The sequence below is a fragment of the Oncorhynchus mykiss genome, chromosome 4 (assembly GCF_013265735.2).
Source record: "Oncorhynchus mykiss isolate Arlee chromosome 4, USDA_OmykA_1.1, whole genome shotgun sequence".
Lineage (NCBI taxonomy): Eukaryota > Metazoa > Chordata > Actinopteri > Salmoniformes > Salmonidae > Oncorhynchus > Oncorhynchus mykiss.
The window spans coordinates 9345959-9356880 of record NC_048568.1 but is presented as its reverse complement, the minus strand read 5'-3'; the positions used below and the strand labels follow the sequence as shown (position 1 = coordinate 9356880).

The following is a 10922-nucleotide window of genomic DNA, read 5'->3' as shown; positions in this document are numbered from 1 at the left end:
TCCACAATCATCTCCTTAGTTTTGTTGACGTTGAGTGTGAGGTTATTCTCCTGACACCACACTCCGAGGGCCCTCACCTCCTCCCTGTAGGCCGTCTCGTCATTGTTGGTAATCAAGCCTACCACTGTTGTGTCGTCCGCAAACTTGATGATTGAGTTGGAGGCGTGCGTGGCCACGCAGTCGTGGGTGAACAGGGAGTACAGGAGAGGGCTCAGAACGCACCCTTGTGGGGCCCCAGTGTTGAGGATCAGCGGGGTGGAGATGTTGTTGCCTACCCTCACCACCTGGGGGCGGCCCGTCAGGAAGTCCAGTACCCAGTTGCACAGGGCGGGGTCGAGACCCAGGGTCTTGAGCTTGATGACGAGCTTGGAGGGCACTATGGTGTTAAATGCCGAGCTGTAGTCGATGAACAGCATTCTCACATAGGTATTCCTCTTGTCCAGATGGGTTAGGGCAGTGTGCAGTGTGGTTGAGATTGCATCGTCTGTGGACCTATTTGGGCGGTAAGCAAATTGGAGTGGGTCTAGGGTGTCAGGTAGGGTGGAGGTGATATGGTCCTTGACTAGTCTCTCAAAGCACTTCATGATGACGGAAGTGAGTGCTACGGGGTGGTAGTCGTTTAGCTCAGTTACCTTAGCTTTCTTGGGAACAGGAACAATGGTGGCCCTCTTGAAGCATGTGGGAACAACAGACTGGGATAGGGATTGATTGAATATGTCCGTAAACACACCAGCCAGCTGGTCTGCGCATGCTCTGAGGGCGCGGCTGGGGATGCCGTCTGGGCCTGCAGCCTTGCGAGGGTTGACACGTTTAAATGTTTTCCTCACGTCGGCTGCAGTGAAGGAGAGTCCGCATGTTTTAGTTGCGGGCAGTGTCAGTGGCACTGTATTGTCCTCAAAGCGGGCAAAAAAGTTATTTAGTCTGCCTGGGAGCAAGACATCCTGGTCCGTGACTGGGCTGGATTTCTTCCTGTAGTCCGTGATTGACTGTAGACCCTGCCACATGCCTCTTGTGTCTGAGCCGTTGAATTTAGATTCTACTTTGTCTCTGTACTGACGCTTAGCTTGTTTGATAGCCTTGCGGAGGGAATAGCTGCACTGTTTGTATTCGGTCATGTTACCAGACACCTTGCCCTGATTAAAAGCAGTGGTTCGCGCTTTCAGTTTCACGCGAATGCTGCCATCAATCCACGGTTTCTGGTTAGGGAATGTTTTAATCGTTGCTATGGGAAAAACATCTTCAACGCACGTTCTAATGAACTCGCACACCGAATCAGCGTATTCGTCAATATTGTTATCTGACGCAATACGAAACATATCCCAGTCCACGTGATGGAAGCAGTCTTGGAGTGTGGAGTCAGCTTGGTCGGACCAGCGTTGGACAGACCTCAGCGTGGGAGCCTCTTGTTTTAGTTTCTGTCTGTAGGCAGGGATCAACAAAATGGAGTCGTGGTCAGCTTTTCCGAAAGGGGGGCGGGGCAGGGCCTTATATGCGTCGCGGAAGTTAGAGTAACAATGATCCAAGGTCTTTCCACCCCTGGTTGCGCAATCGATATGCTGATAAAATTTAGGGAGTCTTGTTTTCAGATTAGCCTTGTTAAAATCCCCAGCTACAATGAATGCAGCCTCCTTTGGGTCGCTGCATGGGATCCACTCCGTTGTCCTGTTTGTAAGGCAGAACACAGGATCCGCGTCGCGAAAAACATATTCTTGGTCGTACTGATGGTGAGTTGACGCTGATCTTATATTCAGTAGTTCTTCTCGACTGTATGTAATGAAACCTAAGATGACCTGGGGTACTAATGTAAGAAATAACACTTAAAAAAAACAAAAAACTGCATAGTTTCCTAGGAACGCGAAGCGAGGCGGCCATCTCTGTCGGCGCCGGTTGGAATGGAAGATTTGGCTATTTTGGCTATTTCAGCCACACCATCACAGGTGTATAACATCGAATACACAGCCATGCAATCTCCATAGAATCCCATTGGCAAAAGAATGGTCTTACTGAAGAGCTCAGTGACTTTCAACGTGGCACCATCATAGGATGCCACCTTTCCAACAAGTCAGTTTGTCAAGTTTCTGCCCTGCTAGAGCTGCCAACTGTAAGTGCAGTTATTGTGAAGTGGAAACATCTTAGAGCAACAACAGCTCAGCTGTGAAGTGGTAGCCCATACGCACACAGACAACTGCCGAGTGCTGAGTCGCATAGCTCGTAGAAATAATCCTCAGTTGCAACACTCACTACTGAGATCCAAACGGCCTCTGAAAGCAACTTCAGCACAAGAACTGTTCTTCGGGAGCGTCGGCTGGAGTAGTGTAAAGCTCGCTGTCATTGAACTCTGGAGCAGTGGAAAACATTTATCTGGAGTGATGAATCACGCTTTAACCATCTAGCAGTCCGACAAATGAATCTGGGTTTGGCGAATGCCAGGAGAACACTACCTGCCCGAATGCATAGTGCCAACTGTAAAGTGTAGGAATAATGGTCTTGGGCTGTTTTTCATGCTTTGGGGTAGGCCCTGTAGTTCCAGTGAAGGGATCTTAGCGCTACAGCATACAATGACATTCTAGACGATTCTGTGCTTGCAACTTTGTGGCAACAGTTTTGGAGAAAGGCTCTTTCCTGTTTCAGCATGTCAATTCCCCTGTGCACAAAGTCCATACAGAAATGGTTTGTTGAGATCGATGTGGACTAACTTGACTGGCTAGCACAGAGCCCAGACCTCAACCCCATTGGGATGAATTGGAACGCTGACTGCCAGCCAGGCCTAATCGCCCAACATCAGTGCCCGACCTCACGAATGCTCTTGTGGCTGAATGGAAGCAAGTCCCCGCAGCAATGTTCCAACATTAAGTGGAAAGCCTTCCCTGAAGAGTGGAGGCTGTTATGTTTAGCAAAGGGGAGTTACAGCTCCATATTAATGCCTGTGATTTTGGAATGAGATGTTGGACGAGCAGCTGTCCACATACCTTTGGTCATGTAGTGTATGTTAATGCCCGATTTTTATCATTTTCATCTATACATAAGATGCTCTTATTAACCAGTGGCAATGTCTGTTGTTTCATTAGAGACACCCCGTGAGACTGGCTTTCACAAGACCACAAGGAACTGCCTCCAGCACATCAGGGAGGTCTTGCTGCACCATAGATGGCAGGATGCCGCAGAGTACATGGCCAGTTACTCACAGACACTGGAGGATACCACCGCAAACATGCCACAACTCTACGCTGAGGTAGGTCAATCGTTGCACTGACTGAAACTCTCACAAAGGGTAGCTGAGAAGTACTGTATAAATGCTAAGTTTGATTTCTTCAAACTTTGTCTTTCAGATCGTTTGGAGGATAGGCACAGAGATACTACACCACCATCCCGACTCGACGCTGGAAGACTACAACAGTTTCTATGAGCGAGTGAAACACTCAGGAGTAAAGCATTACCTGAAGGTAGGTTCCATAATTGACCTCTTGATCTCTACACTATCAGCCCAACTAAAGGACCCTAAGTCAATAGGTGAAAAAATAAGTTAATATAGGACAGTCAACATGTCCATACTTTTGTTATGAAGCAATTATGACACCTTCAAAAACAAACAAATAGATGGAATGTGTAAACAATGTGTTTGCAATGGAAGTGTATGCCAATGTGCATTTAAGAATTGGTTTGTCCTGAAGGTCTGTCTGGAGCACTCGTTCCATCTCCTGGTCAATGGGCAGTTTGAGGATGCCAAGATTCAGCTGTCCATCGCTGAGAGCTGGAGGTATGGCAAGCAGTCAGCCGGTCAGTCCCAGAGGATTAGGCAACGAAAACATGCGGTCTCTCCTTCACTGCAGCCGAGGTGAGTAAGACATTTAAACGTGTTAACCCTCGCAAGGCTGCAGGCCCAGACGGCATCCCCAGCCGCGCCCTCAGAGCATGCGCAGACCAGCTGGCCGGTGTGTTTACGAACATATTCAATCAATCCCTATACCAGTCTGCTGTTCCCACATGCTTCAAGAGGGCCACCATTGTTCCTGTTCCCAAGAAAGATAAGGTAACTGAGCTAAACGACTACCGCCCCGTAGCACTCACTTCCGTCATCATGAAGTGCTTTGAGAGACTAGTCAAGGACCATATCACCTCCACCCTACCTGACACCCTAGACCCACTCCAATTTGCTTACCGCCCAAATAGGTCCACAGACGATGCAATCTCAACCACACTGCACACTGCCCTAACCCATCTGGACAAGAGGAATACCTATGTGAGAATGCTGTTCATTGACTACAGCTCGGCATTCAACACCATAGTACCCTCCAAGCTCGTCATCAAGCTCGAGACCCTGGGTCTCGACCCCGCCCTGTGCAACTGGGTACTGGACTTCCTGACGGGCCGCCCCCAGGTGGTGAGGGTAGGCAACATCATCTCCTCCCCGCTGATCCTCAACACTGGGGCCCCACAAGGGTGCGTTCTGAGCCCTCTCCTGTACTCCCTGTTCACCCACGACTGCGTGGCCACGCACGCCTCCAACTCAATCATCAAGTTTGCGGACGACACAACAGTGGTAGGCTTGATTACCAACAACGACGAGACAGCCTACAGGGAGGAGGTGAGGGCCCTCGGAGTATGGTGTCAGGAAAATAACCTCACACTCAACGTCAACAAAACTAAGGAGATGATTGTGGACTTCAGGAAACAGCAGAGGGAACACCCCCCTATCCACATCGATGGAACAGTAGTGGAGAGGGTAGCAAGTTTTAAGTTCCTCGGCATACACATCACAGACAAACTGAATTGGTCCACCCACACAGACAGCATCGCGAAGAAGGCGCAGCAGGCCTCTTCAACCTCAGGAGGCTGAAGAAATTTGGCTTGTCACCAAAAGCACTCACAAACTTCTACAGATGCACAATCGAGAGCATCCTGGCGGGCTGTATCACCGCCTGGTACGGCAACTGCTCCGCCCTCAACCGTAAGGCTCTCCAGAGGGTAGTGAGGTCTGCACAACGCATCACCGGGGGCAAACTACCTGCCCTCCAGGACACCTACACCACCCGATGTTACAGGAAGGCCATAAAGATCATCAAGGACATCAACCACCCGAGCCACTGCCTGTTCACCCCGCTATCATCCAGAAGGCGAGGTCAGTACAGGTGCATCAAAGCTGGGACCGAGAGACTGAAAAACAGCTTCTATCTCAAGGCCATCAGACTGTTAAACAGCCACCACTAACATTGAGTGGCTGCTGCCAACACACTGACACTGACTCAACTCCAGCCACTTTAATAATGGGAATTGATGGGAAATGATGTAAATACTGTATATCACTAGCCACTTTAAACAATGCTACCTTATATAATGTTACTTACCCTACATTATTCATCTCATATGCATACGTATATACTGTACTCTATATCATCGACTGTATCCTCATGTAATACATGTATCACTAGCCACTTTAACTATGCCACTTTGTTTACATACTCATCTCATATGTATATACTGTACTCGATACCATCTACTGTATCTTGCCTATGCTACTCTGTACCATCACTCATTCATATATCCTTATGTACATATTCTTTATCCCCTTACACTGTGTATAAGACAGTAGTTTTGGAATTGTTAGTTAGATTACTTGTTGGTTATTACTGCATTGTCGGAACTAGAAGCACAAGCATTTCGCTACACTCGCATTAACATCTGCTAACCATGTGTATGTGACAAATAAAATTTGATTTGATTTGATCCGGGCCTATAGTGGCCTGGTCCTGGATTACTTAATCTGGTGTGACAAGAAAGCCACTGCATCCAGCACAGGTAAGAGGACACCTGGCAACCCCCAAGTATCCATTTTTCATTGGTTTCAATGACATTGGGATAGTGGAAATCCTTAGGTTACCATCTACTGGCCAGATAATGTAACTGCGTCTTTAGGGACAATTCCAATACATTTCAAAAAGCATGGCCAAATAAAATGTAACCATAACCTGTGGTTGTGCTTTGGCTTAACATGGACTTTAACATATTTTAGATGAGTATGATGCAGCTGTCAACCAAGAAATGCATAGCTACTTCCGACAATCTTCTGTGAACCTGAAGGAGATCATGAAGCTTCCTGGCGTCTGGCATCCTTTTGTTCTGAGTTACATTGATGTAAGTACTGCTTCGTGTTCAGTAGGCATGAAACAAGAACAATTTCCAAACCAAACGGTAATATATTACCTGAATTTGTCCAGTAAAAATACTTGTTTTCATTTTTCAGTTTCAAAACGATTTACTACAATTTGCCCTACTTAACATGGCCCCTGGCATCCCCTTTTTCCATCATTGTTTTACTTTTCCATCATTGAACTACTTTCCCTTATCAGACTACCTATGATGATCTAATGTTTTGACTTGCGCGTGCCAATGGCAGATGCTGGAATTCTACAACGATCACGAGGGAGCTGTGAAGGTTCTAAATGACTATGCCTATGACGACAGTTTCCCACCCAACCCCAATGCCCATGTCTACCTATACCGGTACATGAAGAAACAGAACCACCCACTGAAGAAACTTCTCAAAGTGCTGAAGGTAGTACTGAGGCCATTGCTGTTCTTAACAGGGGAATCTAGCTGAAATGTTGGGCACTATTATCATTATTAAAGGCCCAGTGCAGTAAAATATTTTCCTGTGTTTTATATACATTTCCACAGGTTTGAATAATACTGTGAAAATGTATAATGTCCTTTTGGTGTATGAGTTGGTTGAAGAGACGCCTGAAATGTCCGCCTGTTTTTGGTGGGGTGGAGTTTTGGTCTGCCTGGTGACATCACCAGGTGGTCAATTTGTTAATAGACCAATAAGAAAGAGTTCCAAACGTCTCTGCCAATAACAGCTAGTTTTCGGATTTCCCCTCCCCACAAAGACCTCTCCCAGACAGTACTAGCAAAATTCTTGCTTTAGAAATGGTTCTTTGCTATGAAGCAATTTGTTTCTTTTTGACCATTTCATTTTAAAACAATCACAGTAAGGTGACATCTCTAGGCTACAGTTAGTCCTGTACTCTGCCCCTCAATAGCCTACTGGTACTGTACTGTTTAATGAGTCCATGTTTTCGATTACATTTGCCTTAGATCCTGCATACATTGGTCCCAAGTCATGAGTTGATGCCGGAATACTGTTCTCTTCTGGTACAGTCGGGTATGTGAATATAGAATAATAATAACAATATATTGATTTTGAGTGTCTTAAAGGGACAATGGGGTGTAAAATGAGGGGAAACTAGTCATTTTAAAGTCTATCTTGATGTTTTAGTCATTTTTCAATGTTTTCGTGTGTGTTTCTGTCCTCGGGGGCTTTTTTACACATTCAGATGAATGTGTTTGGTGGATGTGTTCTTCACATTGATGTTGGTCCTATGAAGGTGTTCATAGTAAAGGATGAGTTTTTTCCCCCAGAGAATGAGGGTGATCTTCAGAAGGCTCTAGGTGTGGTTCTGGATCTCCTGGACTACTCCAGTTGGAGGAGCAACTTGGATGTCTGGAACCATTTGTTGAACATCATCAAGAGACTGAGGATGAAGTAAGGATGGCTGCATGAATCCACACTACTCTCTCTCAAAAGGAGGACATTGAAAATGCACTCCCTTTGAAGAAATTAAATTCGGCATACATTGCTTGTCTCTTCTCATGGCAAATTGGCAAGTCCTTATGTCATGCTTCATTTGTGCCAATTCCACGGATTTATATTTTCCTTTAGAAAACAATGGCTGAAGATTTTTGCAGAGGAGATGGGTTACAGAAAGGACTGGTGGCTAGCAATACACTTCTCAACATTCCAGGCCAGGAAAGATTCGGCAGAGAATAGAGAGCTACTGGAAGTGAAGAGCTTTGTTGTTGGAGCCTTTTGTCCTCACTGTAAGTAAAGCTACACGGTAACACCTTTTATTTTCTTGAGTATTACTTTCTTTCAGTTGTGTGAAATTAAGATGTCCCCACTTATTATCAGTATTTGCAGCATTGGCACAATGCGGAAAAATATCCAATTAAGTTTAAGAATACACGTTTACTTCCTTGAACCACCATGCTTGGCTATCCTTAGGTCTAGTTTTTCCTGGTTCTGATAGTGGAAAAGTGGCAGTATGACATCTTATGTAGTCTAACCCATTGTTGTCTCTTTTGCCAGATGCCTCCATGTACTGCGGTGTTGGTAAGGCAGCCCGAAAAGGAGTAACTTCTGAGGCTCGAAAGGCTAAGAGGAATCCTAAACCGCTAAAAAATATAAGAAGGCTCAGGAGAGAAAGGGGACAGCAAAGCCAAGACTGACCTTGAGGAAGCTCCTGGAATGCCACCAGGCACAGTGGCGAGAACAAACATTTTGAAAATTTGTGAAGAGCTTCTACCATTGCCAAGATCGGCAGGCATGACCACCTCATACAGTCATCAGGTCAGACACTCTCCCCTTCCATGACCGGTGTCCCAACTTCATTATTTTTCTTGTCTAGAATGTTCTTGGTTATCTGCATACAGTAGTTGCAGCCACAATGATCATTCCCCACCTTCAAAAGGCAGGCCTCTCATTGCACTGCAATGTATAATGTGTCAAATTCTGTGATTGTCCACCAGGGAGCACTCAAGCTATGGCTACGTTTTTGAGTTGCTCTGCAGGCTGCTGCTCCGTCGTTTTTAAAAGAAGCTGAGGCAGAAATTGAAGCATGTGTTCACTGTGGTAGTTGGTCGGGAATAGGGAGGTTGGGTGTGCTGCAGTATTAAGTCTAGGAGGTAATAAGCTCTGAGGCAGGTGTGGCCTCAACTGAACTTCCGCTGATTCATGGAGAACCCGCCTCCACTCAGATCAGCAATACTAAACCCAGCTGGCCCAAATGCCACAACCTCAACTCTGTGATAGGACGGCCCTGGATGGCACATATTAACTACAGCGGTGACAACACACTACTGTATAATGCTGCTTCGTAACCAAGTGGGAGGTGGGAATTTACCAGTTGTGAAGTCGTAAATACCAGTTGGATGCATTCACGTGCTTTGAAAAGATCATTTGGCTAATGGCCAACAAGCTACCTAAACCATAAACTAAAAGCTATCATGCTGGTAAACAAATTAGTGTTAAAAAAACATATTAATAGATTGCTTTTTATAAATAATGATTTGTTGCATTTAATTGCAGAAAAATGCTGTTATCCAGGTCATTTCCTAAGTAGGTGAGGTCAGCATGTGGGAGAAGTGGGAGCTCAGGATGATGTATGAGTTTCCCACTAGTAATTACCAGTTGGAGGGCCTTTCAAATAGATTTTTCTCAGTTGTATATGGTAAATTCCCACTTGGTTACAAATGCATTTGACCCCTCTGGTGCCAATTAGCGATCACTTTTTTCTCTCTTCTCTGCATGACGCTCAATGGAAAAGAAGAGTTGAGATAGCAATTGGTACTGTATGTCAAACAACCAGCAGAAAAACAACCAGCCTCGTCTTTAGTCTTCCTCTGCCTTTCCCTTTGGGGATGAAAGAGGATCAACATGGTCATTGGTGCTCAAGTGGTGTATTGATGATGTCATATCCTGGTGCAAATTTCAAAATATCTCATTGTGCCCATTTGACACTGCCACAGTGAAAATATATAACTGCCCTGTTCATTTACTTACATCCTTATCACTGATCTAGCGTTATTTAATAGGTAAAAAGTAATATATTGGGATATTTGCTTTAATCTATCCTATCACATTATATGTGTGATTACTTCAAGGATGGGAGGAAGGATGCATTTTTTAGCATTCAAAAAGGATTCTGAGATGCTATGTCATCCTGTTATAAAGGGAGTTGAAAAGGATGCTGCATGTAACTGAAGTTGACTTTTACCTTTGTTTTGAATGCTGTTCCCATCAAGGCCACAATGGCTAACCACTATTTAAACATTGTCTCCATTTTATTAACATTTTGATATTTTTTTGTTGTAATGGCACTAACTGAATACACTTATGGTGCTTTCAAGACATCTGGGAACTCTGAAAAAAATTGGTCAAATCATGACGTCAGTGATCTTCGGCTCGGAAAGTCAGAGCTCTAGAAAGGTGCCAGAGTTCCCAACTTGGAAGTCCGAGTTGGATGACTTAAAAGATTTCTCCCAGTCAGAGCTTGTTTTTTTTCAGAGTTCCCGGTTGTCTTGAACACACTGAAGTCGGAGATTTCTGAGTTCCCAGTTGTTTTGAACACGGCATTAAGAGACACTAATCAGTGCATATTATTGTGTGTGCTGTCCGACAGGGTTGACGATTGTCAATACAGTGTTCTGCTTTTGGTAACAGGTTGTGAGAAAATGAACATTTATCATTGGACTGACAATTTACACTACTTTCATTTTTAATAAACAAAATGCTGTTTGAATAGTGGTCCTTCTTTACACTTACTAAAGGAGCGAAACCAAACATGTCAAATTTTCACTGGGCTTGTTTGACATTGCAGGTGACTGCTGACTGATAAACAAATGACCTCGCATCATAAAATAAACAACTCATTATTCGTAGATCAGTTAGTCATAATGAATCACATATTTGATTCTCACGAACATAGCCACTGCCGTGTAAGACTATCGAATGCTTTGCAGGAGTGCCCATAGTAATTACCAGAATTATCCACTTAAATCAGGAATAAACAGATGGGTATATACTGTAGCAGTTATTGTTAGCATATACAAAGACAGCAAATTCAAGTGTTGGGTGTCGACAAAAAATCCACTTAAATCCACGTCATCATGATTAACCTTCAGTAACTCCATTTATGGCGTCACATACTGTAGAAATGTACAATGTCAATACAAACCTAGAACGTGATGACAAACCCTGTTCATTCTACCTGCACTGTTTCTGTAGACTAGAGCAGGGTTTCGCAAACTCGGTCGTGATTCAAATAATCAAAGCTTGATGAGTTGATTAATAGAATCAACTGTGT

At 44.7% G+C, this 10922-nt stretch overlaps 1 pseudogene; it reads left to right on the top strand.

Moving 5' to 3' along the window:
- Positions 1 to 3049: 3049 nt before the first annotated feature.
- Positions 3050 to 10358, top strand: LOC118964408 (annotated as a pseudogene).
- The last annotated feature ends 564 nt before the right edge of the window (positions 10359 to 10922 follow it).